This window comes from Canis lupus, chromosome 16 (assembly GCF_011100685.1).
Source record: "Canis lupus familiaris isolate Mischka breed German Shepherd chromosome 16, alternate assembly UU_Cfam_GSD_1.0, whole genome shotgun sequence".
NCBI classification, from domain to species: domain Eukaryota; kingdom Metazoa; phylum Chordata; class Mammalia; order Carnivora; family Canidae; genus Canis; species Canis lupus.
In genome coordinates this window covers 42,768,068-42,778,009 of record NC_049237.1, presented here as the reverse complement: position 1 = coordinate 42,778,009, position 9,942 = coordinate 42,768,068, and the positions used below count along the sequence as shown (strand labels likewise).

At 36.9% G+C, this 9,942-nt stretch overlaps 1 long non-coding RNA gene across 2 annotated transcripts in view; it reads right to left on the bottom strand.

Annotated features, from left to right (window-relative positions):
- Positions 1–3,371: 3,371 nt before the first annotated feature.
- LOC111090178 overlaps positions 3,372–9,942 on the bottom strand; it is a 139,221-nt gene continuing 132,650 nt past the window's right edge. For both annotated transcript variants that reach the window (XR_005371111.1, XR_005371114.1), the window contains exon 5: positions 3,372–3,638. This is a non-coding gene — a long non-coding RNA (uncharacterized LOC111090178). The remainder of the gene's footprint in view (positions 3,639–9,942) is intronic.

The following is a 9,942-nucleotide window of genomic DNA, read 5'->3' as shown; positions in this document are numbered from 1 at the left end:
CTGGGCTTTGAGGACCTTCCCCAGGAAGGGGCCCCTTCAGTGCCTTCATAGAGACAGCTATTAGGATAAGAACACTGCAGTGCGTGGAAGAGGCACCTGGTGATGTTTGGGGCCAGCATGGAGTCATTGAGATCAGCAGAAAGAAATGTGGGTAATGGCACAAGCAGCTACCCAGGGGAGTCTGAAGGGAACAAAAAAAAAAGGATTAATGATCTCTGAGACTTGTTCTTTTTCCACTCTTTTCCTGAAATGCCAAACCATGGAGCCAGTTATCCATCAAGAGAGTGAAATATATCAGTGGATGGATTCGGTTTGCTACAATGACAGCCAGCTCCACTTTTGAATACTCTTTGAAAACAATTTTTACTGTGCAATGCTGGAGAAAGCCAACAAATAATAAACCTGTCGCAGTACTCACCAAGTGCTCGTAAATACAAAAGTCTGCCATGCAGCTGCAAAGGGAAGCCATTCCCAGGCTTGAAAAATGGTCAGTGCTCAATCATTGCATCCGATGTCAGTTCTCATTTAGGGCTGCAATTTGGGGTGACTCTTATCTTCAGCACCCTTGGGGTGGAAGCCCCCTGCTCCCGCTGGTCAGGAGTTTAGAGCGGAGGTACAGCCATCAGAAGGAGGCCTCATAGTCCCTGGAGCTCTATTTGTCCAACTGTGCTACAGTTACACAACAATAAGTTCATCTTTTTGCTTAATTCAAAAAAAAACCATACTGAATTGTGCTTATCGTGCATTTTTGCTGACAAAATTTCAGAGGCAATAAAAACCCAGTTAGTGAAAACTGTAGGCTATTAGGTTCTGCGCAGCACCCCTAGCACTGTGGCACCCCAGGTGGCCTGCTAGTGCTTCCTCCTTTGCCCTCCAAAAACAGTTCTTTTTATGCATCGTCCCTGGAACACTTTGTCTCTATCTGTCCAATTCTTACCTGCCTTCTCTGCTCCTCTTTAAAGTGATCAAACATGCCATTGACAAATAAAAACAAGAAAAAAATCCTCACACAAACCCTGCTATGCGAGAAATGAGAGCTCTCTTGGAAGGCAGGGTGCTGAGTGGACACTTTTCAACCACAGCTTGCTGCTTTAGTGGGATTCAGCTGAGACAAACTGTGACCAGATTCTTCAAAAGAAAGCCAGGAAGCTGCCTGCCATGTCCTTTGGAGGGTTCGCTGTGGACAGGCACAAGCTGCTGCAACTAAGGAAGTACTGTGTCTAGTCAAGATAAAGTTTCTAGGCGTTTGCAAAGTACCCATTTTCTGAGAGAAGCCAGGTCCACACATTTTCGTGTTAAAACTAATAAGTCACTGGGTTTAGAAGCAACAGCTACAAGCATACATCCCTCAGAAAAGGGTTATTCAGTAGGAGGAGGTTGCTTGTTAAGTGAGTTTTCTTTTTTTATATTAAACTTTCCTGTATCTGAACTACCTGGGACAGAGGTACACTCAGACCCTGCTGGTTCCTCCTTCTGTGAAGTTAATACGAGTCATCTCCAGTGCTCCCAGATATCATCACCTTCCAAAGCCTCATTTAGGGTTACTTTTGGAAGACCTCCCCACTCTCCTGAGCCCCTCTGGATGTTGTAGTGAGTTTCAGTACAAAGGTGAAGATTCATTATTATGATTAAACAGCTATATACAAAATAGCTATCTAGAGTTGAGAATTGACAAATCACTCCCAGGGAAGACAAGAAAGTATTCATGATTTCCCATCTAGTAACATAACAACAGAATTCCCAAACTTAAAGGGATTTCCCATGGCACAACAGGGTACTCCAATGATTGCTTGTCCTAATACACACAGTTGGGCCATTTTCGGTGAATGGTTTAGCAAATGAATATTGAGTTCCAGCAAATGAAAAACAACAGCAACAAAATGTACTACTCTAAAAATAGTTGCTTTACCCAGACCTTCCCTGGAAATACCAGTTTACACGCTCACTACTAGGATATTTTATTAGAAAATATGTAAAATAGATGGGGTGCCTGGATGGCATCATTGGTTGAGCATCTGACTCTTGGTTTTGGCTCAGGTCGTGATCTTGGGGTCATGGGATCGAGCCCCGCATCAGGCTCTGCACACTCACAGCACAGATTCTCCTTGAAATTCTCTCTCCCTCTGCCCCTACTCTCCATTCTCTCTCTCTCCCAAATAGATATATGTAAAATATATTTTAAAAATATATGTAAAATAAAAATAAATAAATAAAAAATAAAAAATAAATAAATAAAAAAAAATATGTAAAATAGAGCTATATATTATACTCAAACCGTTCATTTTTCCCAATCACTACAACCAAAATAACTTAATCAACAAATATTTATTGACAGATTATGTCCATTGCTGAAGGCAAAAGATAGTTAAAATCATGCTTGAATTTTCTCACATCTAATTAATTTAAAACCCTGCCAATTCTACCTTCAAAAATAGACTCCATCTTTCGGTAGGAGGAGTACCACAGAATTTGTAGCCAAATTCATTGCACTGCAATGCTCCTGCTTACTTGCACACCCACTTCCTTAGGTCTTTGAGGTCAAATGTCACCTCTTCAGAGAGGCCAGTTCTGTACCCAAGTCACTTTCTATTTGCTTAATACCATCTTTTCTTACAATTATACATTATGTATATTTACTTGCTCATTCGCTAATTTCCTCTTTCCCTTCTACTAGATAGATGTGTGTTCAATGTTCACTCTTCTCTCATCATTTTCTGGAGTAAGTCCAGACACAGAGTGGGCATTAACTATTTTCTGAATGAATGAATGAATGAACCAATGAACAAGTGCTCACAGAGCAATCCACAACAACAGCAGTAATTATCAAAATTCACTAAAATCTAGGTATCCTCTCAATAAACTCAGGAATTTCTTGACATTCAGAAGTAAGATATACATGTTCATGTATATGTTTTGGAAGAGTTAAACTAATATGGATGATATAATGGGTAACATATGGATGTGTAATAAAAAGAGTGGTGTTTGCATTCAGGATTTAATTTTTTCCAGTGTCTAACTTAAACCTTAAATCACTCTTGCTCAGAGAGAAATTATCCAAACAACTATTATAACCCTGGCAATACTGTGGCTACCTCTCAAGTGGGTTGGAAGTGTCATGGGAGGCCTACCTTGCCTCTTCAAAAAAGAAAGATTATGGGATAGCAAGTATGGTTAGAAGAGTGAATGTTAATCTAAGTAAAGGTTAACCCTATAATAAACGGAATCAAAATTAAATAAGTCAACAGAGAAGTTGCTTTTTTAAAGATTTTATTTATTTATTTATTTATTTATTTATTTATTTATTTATTTGAAAGACAGAGAGAACACAGTGGGGAGAAGCAGAGAGAGAGAGAAGCAGGCTCCTTGCTGAGCAGAAAACCCGATGTGGGGCTCAATCCCAGGACCCCAGGATCATTACCTGAGCTGAAGGCAGACACTTAACCAACTGAGCCACCCAGGCACCCCAAGTTGCTTCTTTCTTATGTAACAGTCTGAAAGTTGGCAGATAGTCCAACCCCATCAGATGTACTTTTCTATGATGTCATTGAGGCTATATCACTGCTTTGCTAGTCTTGAGTGGATGCCCCTCACCTGCACATTCAAACTTGGGTCACCATCATACTTCTTCATTCTTGTCCCTGCAAGGGGAGAAAGGATGTGTGGAGGGTAAGCATTTTCACATACCTCTTTGGAATTTGCGCCTGTCACTTGCACTAACACAACTGCCACCAATGTTTACACATACAGCTCAAAATGTACTCTCTGGCTGAGTAACCATGAGCCCCACAGGATAGAGATGATATAAAATGGAGGGAATGAAGACAGAATAAATGGCAGTCCTTGGCATGGTTGTCTAGTTCTCCCTACTTCCAAATCAACAATTTAGCTCTTCTTAATCTAGATAAGATGGGGTTCTTCAGATGTGAAGAATTTAATAATGGTCAAATTGTCGTTTTGGAACAGAAAAATCAATAGGAGTGAAATTACATTGGAAAACAGTACTATTTTTCCCTTTCATAATTTGCAAGGTAACACGCAAGTCACATATACTCACACACACACAATGAGTATAAAAGGCAACGTGATCATTATGTGCTCAGGAGTCTTGTGATAACAAAAGAGCTAATCAGGACAAAAGCAATCACACATTTTTAGACCTGCAATAGGAAAAAAAAAAAAAAAAGCCATCAGGAAACTAGAGATGACCAGTTTCTCTCATCAGAAAATGATCTTGTTTTGCACTTCCAATGAGGAACTTCATAGTATGATTACATTGAGTGATTATATATAATGACCACATTTTAATGTTCTTGAATTGGGCACCAAGAATAAAAAACTAAAACATTTTCCATTTAAGAAGACATGGATGATTGTGGAGTAACATTACTATCACCCACAAAATTTCATCTTTACAAAAGAATCTAAGGATAGAGTATATATATATCCAACAGAATTTTCTGGGGAAAACAAAAATTAAAGAAGCAAAGAGGATGACAAGTACAGAGACACAAATACAAAACCAATAACTGAAGCTGTAAAGTGAGTCTTCCAGGTACCTTTGTATTTGCTTAACTAGTTTACGTGTTCATTTTGTTTTTTCAATGATAATATAACTCCACATAAAAGAAAAACATTTGTGCACTTAAAGCCAAAAGGACTATTTATTAACTGTCATTAGATTTGTTCTAAAAGAAACTACTTTAAAAAAATAATCAAGACACCATGTAATATTCTATTTCCTAACCTGGGAATTATTGAGAAAACAGAAGGAAAGAAAATGCTGCAAAAGAGGAGAAGAGTTAAATGAATTTACATAAATTGTAACCGATAAATTTATATTCCCATTATTTGTTAAATGATTGGGATTCAATTCTTTTAGGAATATATTTTTTCTGCAGTTGTATATTGATAGTCTTTGTAAGAAGGAATTAGTGATGAAAAATTATCAAATTGTTAAAACTGATTAGAAAAAAATTGCTTAACAATATTGCCTAAGGTTTTTCTGCATTTCAAGTATGATTTTTTGGGGGGAATATTGTAAATTAGTGAACATGTGGGGTTTTTTTCAATAGTAAACTGACCACATGTAAAAATTGACCCAAAGTGAAATTAGGTAAGATTCAAAAGATTAGACAAAGTTAAATTATCTAAACTTGGAATAGGGATCAGTACATTTTTCTGTAAAATGTTTCTGTATGGCCCAGAGATAAGAATGGTTTTTGCATTTTTTAATGACTGGAAAAAAATTTTTTTAAAGGAATAGAATTCTATAACAAGTGAGGAATATATAAAGTTGAAATTTGTGTCTATAAATACAGTTTTATTGGAAAATGGACATTTATGTATTGTCTGTGGCTGCTTTAGTACTATAGTAGCAGAGCTTCTTAGTTGTAACAGAGATATTACCTACAGAGAAATATTCATAGAAAGTTTGCTGACTCCTGATATAGACTGTAGATAACCCTTTCTCTTTCTTCCATATCAACCTGTTTTCTAACTAGGTGTTTACCCATTGCTCTTACTTATACTCAGGTCACTTCCATTTGGATTAAAAAAAAAAAAAAGTTAATCAAAGGATTCTCACTCCATCATTTGTTTCCTTGCAAACATGAGTTTGACTGTCTCTTCACAGCTGAATTGGCCTGGTCTCAATGTTCATCTGTATTTCCTTTCCACTCACTCATCAACCCATACCACATTAGCTTCAGACACAATTATTTTAACAAATACACTTTTGATAATTTCACCACAGAATATGCATATACTAGTTACCATCTTACTTGTCCTTTCAGAAAGATTTCATAGTAATGACCATTCTTTTATTCTGAAGCAAGTTCTTTCTTTCTTTCTGTGTACAAAAATGTCCCCGCTTTCCCTTCAACTTATCTGGTCAATAATTTTCTGTCCCTTGTTAAGATCCATTCTCCTCTTGGGGCACCTGGATGGCTCAATGGCTGAGCATCTGCCTTTGGCTTAGGTCCTGATCCCAGGGTTCTAGAATGGAGTCCTGGTTCAGGGTCCCGACAGGGACCCTGCCTCTCCCTCTGCCTCTTCCTTTCTCTGTCTCTCATGAATAAATTTTAAAAATAAAAAATAAAAATAAAAAAGATCCATTCTCCCCTACCAGAACACAAGTAGTGTCGTTTCTCAGGTCTTTGGGTCTTCTCATTTCAATAATCTGATACATTTACAGTTTCAATTCCTACCTATAAGCAAATAACTCACAAATTTGTATCTACAGTTTAGACATCATTTTTCTACTCCAAACTCATTAATTCAATTTGATATAACCACTTTGGTATCTCCAGTAAATTTTAAAACATTCAGAACCAAACCATGACCTTTCTGCATGCACCTGTTCCTCTTCCATCCACTCTCTAATTGCAGATATTGGCACCACTGTTCATATACTGCCTGAAGACCAGAAACCTTAGTACTTCACGTCATTCTCCCTAGCTTCCCATATTCTGTCCATCATCAGATCCTGAATCCTTCTAGAATCCATCTAGTTCTCTCCGTTTCCACTAGTCCCCAAGCTCAAACCCACATAACCTTTCATCTAATCTACCCCAATGGCCTCCTAGCTGCTGTCACAGACTCCACTCTGGAGTGAAGTGGCTCCCTTCAACCCCAGTCCATTCTCAACACTGTGGTAGACATGATCTCTGATTTGGTGACAAAAGTTTCCAAAAAAAGAAAGAAAACAAAAATGAGATACTGACAAAATAAAAATCAAGTTGGCATCTGCAACAAGCAATGAGGAAAATACATTTCCAATCTAACAAACTACATGTAGTCAAAATACTATTATAGATCATGGTGTGAAAGACATTTTTGGATATTCAAAACTTGTGATATTTATCTTCCAAACATTTTTGGTGGAAAAAAATTACATAATGCTTTATTATAATCATATAGAAAGAGTATTCAAGAGAGAAGGGTATATGGAATATCAGAAAGAGTGGACCCAACTTGGTTGTGCAATACATCCAAGCAGTCTATACATAAAGAGAGACAGAGGATTCTTGGAAGGATAACTTCAAAAGGACTGTGGGTTTGTTTTAATCAACTGTATGATGAAACAAGATGATGTTAGTGAAAATGTAAAGGTGTATTATTCTTTTGCACAAGAGAAAAGAAAATATACAATGAAAACCTCCAAGGAGAGCAATAATAAAATAGTACTGAAAAGACATGGTCCTCATGTAAAGAAATGTAATATGATTTTTATAAAATACCTAAGTGTTAAAAAAAAAAGGGAACTTATTTCATTTTGGAATTCAGGATATTCATAATTGAGTTGCCTGGTTTCTCTTTCTCCACATATCTACATGTAGTAACTGGTATATATGAATAATGTTTGGAAATGCACATTTTTATATTTACTGGTTGTCAGTTTTTAGATCAATCTGCACACAAAGGAGAGAAGGCAATATAATGCCATTTTTGTAAATTTTTATGATTTTAAAATCATTATTGAAAAATTGTGAAATTAAGGATGTGGACAGTACAGGAAGGACATTGAGGCATGCAAAACCCTGAATTTATAAACTGGACAATCAAGGTATACTGCTTAAAGCTGCTGGAGAAGGAAATAAAATTTATATTAATATTATAAAACTATTGATGGAGGGAAATGACTACAATTCTATCAAATATTGACAGTAGTAGGAGGAGATAAGGAAGGGAGGCGAAGTTACAGTAATTGAAGCATAGCCTGTCACCTGTTATAATTGTGATTTCCTATTACCTATAGGTCACAGTTGATATAACAGCAAATTAAGGTGGAAATACATTGTTTGGGATATAAATGTGACCACTGGGAGAAGAGAAAGTAGGTAAGGTCTGTGGAAAGGGACAGGAGCTCAGCAGAGGAACTTTGCTCTTTTTTGTACTCTGAACTCCTTGAATTATTTACTTACTAAGTGTGTTGTGTGCATAATAAATGAAAAACAATAATTCAAAAAAGTAAATTGGAATTTGACTCCATTCAAATATTAAAATTTAGAAGAAACAAAACTAACAGTCCTGAGAAGTAGTAACAGAAGCCCCAAGAAAATAAGTAAACTAAAAGCAATTTAAAGATATTTATATTCTTGGATGTAAAACATTTTGGTCTTACTGCCAAAAGAATATGATGTTTAATATATCTCTCATAACAAATAATAAGAAAAAGCTATTAAGCTCAAAAGTCTCTCACACACACTGGAGTTAGAAACACACAGAATCACAAAGATGTTTGTTATTTCATATCAATCAACAATGACAGAAATAACAGTAAAACTGTCCTTAGCATACTTCTCACTGAAATAATGTGAGGTAAGAAACCTGAACTATTATATATTCTTTACTTCTCATGTACAGAGTTCAACATGAAAGTCCTCTCCCTGTCTGTAAAACGCAGTTTGGCTGTACATTGTATATTGTAATATTTAGTGACAGTGGGCACTCAGAACATTCCAGCAGGTAGTTTCATTTTTCCTATAAGCTTCTAGCACCCATTTTTTTCAACATTGTGCTCTAGGGAATATTTTATACCTTTTAGAGCTGAGGGGAGATAAAAGCATAACAATTATATTTATTAGAATAGCTCCTTTATTTTTTAAATATTTTATTTATTTATTTATTTATTTATTTATTTATTTATTTATGAGATAGACAGAGAGAGAGACAGAGAGAACAAAACAGGGGGAATGTGAGAGGAAGAAGAAGACTCCCTGTCAAGCAAGGAGTCTGATGCAGGGCTTGATTCCAGGACCCCAAGATCATGACCTGAGTAAAAGGCAGACACCTAACTGATTGAGCCACCCAGGTGCCCCTAGAAAAGCTCTTTTTTTTTTTTTTAATTTTTTTTTATTTATTTATGATAGTCACAGAGAGAGAGAGAGAGGCAGAGACACAGGCAGAGGGAGAAGCAGGCTCCATGCACCGGGAGCCCGACGTGGGATTCGATCCTGGGTCTCCAGGATCGCGCCCTGGGCCAAAGGCAGGCGCCAAACCGCTGTGCCACCCAGGGATCCCCTAGAAAAGCTCTTTTAATCACAATTACCTACTATGGAGTTTGAGGGATACTTAATGGAGACCTGAACATGCCTCCCATAGTCATTTACTTTTAGAGTTAATTTATTTCAATGTGCCTAATAGTGATAAACCCATTTTCAGTAGGTACACAGCATATAATCTAATATTTAAAAAATCACTTAAGGGGACACCTGGGTGGCCCAGTCAGTTAAGCATCTGACTTTTGGTTTCAGTGCAGGCTGTGATCTCAGGATTGTGAGATCGAGCCCCTTGTCGGGCTCTGTGCTCAGAGCAGAGTCTGTTTAAGACCCTTTCTCCCTCTGCCCACCCCCCCAGAATAAATTAACAAATCTTTAAAAGCCCCCCAAAGATCATTGTCTGAATCACACCAGGTACATAAATTGCTTCTCTCTTGTCCCTGAGAGATTGCTTGCACACTTCCATATTCTGACATTAAAAGAAAAAAAAAAAAAAGTAGTAACGAGAGTCAGTAAGGATGTGAGAAATTAGAACACTGGTACACTGTTGATGGGAATGTAAAATAGGAAAACCCCTAAGAGAGTGGCCCAAAAAATTAAAAATAGAATTGCTATATTGTCCAGAAACTCTACTTCTGGGTATAAACTCAAAAGAATTGAATGCAAGGGTCTCAAATTCATATTTAGATATTCATGTTCACAGCGGCATTATTCACAATAGCTAAAATGTAGAAGCAGACCAAGTGCCTATCAGCAGATGAATGGATAAGATTAATGTGGAATATACATACAACAAAATATTATTCTCAAGATCTTTCTATTAGTCTCAAAAAGGGAGAAAATTCTGACACATGCTACATCATGGGTGAGCCTCGAGGATATTATGCAAAGTGAAATAAGCCAGTCACCAAAAGCATATACTCTATGATTCTACATATATGAT